Here is a 1,006-nt window from a genome sequence, read left to right as displayed (position 1 = left end):
ACCAAAAGCAAATATAGGAAGAGATGAAAAGATTATATTTATTGATGATGAAGTTAAAAAAAAAATGCAGCATAACCATTAACACTATGGAAACAACCTAAGTGCCCCAATGAGTGGATGAAAATGGGGTATATACACACAGTAGAATACTACTCAGCTATTTAAAAAAAAAAATGTTGCTATTTGTTACCACATGGATGGAACTGGAGGGGGTTGTGCTAAACAAAGTAAATCAGAAGGAGAAAGACCAATGCCAGGTGCTTCCACTGATGTAGAATATAAAGAAAAAAACCAAAGGAACAGAAAAACTAAACTCTGTCCAATAAGTTGAGGTTACTGGACAGAGATGATGAGGAGTGGGAAGTAAAAGGGGTTGGTGGCCCAGTGGACTGTGATAGAGGATTACAGGTGCTTCGACCGTGGGCGTGGTATATAACATATATCTGGAGAGGGGTGACCCTGTTTCCCTAAATCATATACAGTGTTGTAAACCAATGCTACTTCAATCAAAATAATACAATAGCTAATTAACTAAATGATAAAAATGAAAAGCTGGTCTTTAAAAAGATATGTGTGGGATAAATTAATAAAAATATGCTAAAAAAAGAAAGATCGCAGATCTGTAGTCAAATCAAGTTTCCTAGAGCTTTGCTCTAAGACTACATGTTGAGATAGGTCAGTTGGGGATGGTTTGGCTTTATAAAGTAGATATATTTGCCTGAACCACTTTCTCACACTCTCACGGAAAAGACAAGCCTCCAGGTTTACCCTGCAAGACAGACCTGGGCCCAGGCCACAGTGCCTAGAAGCTGAAATGGTGCAGAGTGCAGCTGCCTTGTGGGCAGAGGGATGCCAGAGATGCCCAGAGGGTCAGAGCTGCTGATTGCTGTGCCTTTTCAATTCACACATCAGACAAGCCACTCCTGCACAAAAGGAAGAAAAGAGGGGAGTGGAAGTTATTCTCAGTACCTTCAGAGCGTGCAGTCTCTAGTTTGGGGCCAACGGG

General features: G+C 40.9%; 1 long non-coding RNA gene across 2 annotated transcripts in view; it reads right to left on the bottom strand.

Annotated features, from left to right (window-relative positions):
* Positions 1–558: 558 nt before the first annotated feature.
* LOC105854041 overlaps positions 559–1,006 on the bottom strand; it is a 6,598-nt gene continuing 6,150 nt past the window's right edge. For both annotated transcript variants that reach the window (XR_001145774.1, XR_001145775.1), the window contains exon 3: positions 559–923. This is a non-coding gene — a long non-coding RNA (uncharacterized LOC105854041). The remainder of the gene's footprint in view (positions 924–1,006) is intronic.

This window comes from Condylura cristata, unplaced genomic scaffold, assembly GCF_000260355.1.
Source record: "Condylura cristata isolate star-nosed mole 26May11 unplaced genomic scaffold, ConCri1.0 scaffold00025, whole genome shotgun sequence".
In the NCBI taxonomy this organism is placed as follows: Eukaryota; Metazoa; Chordata; class Mammalia; order Eulipotyphla; family Talpidae; genus Condylura; species Condylura cristata.
This window is presented reverse-complemented; position numbering and strand designations above follow the sequence as displayed.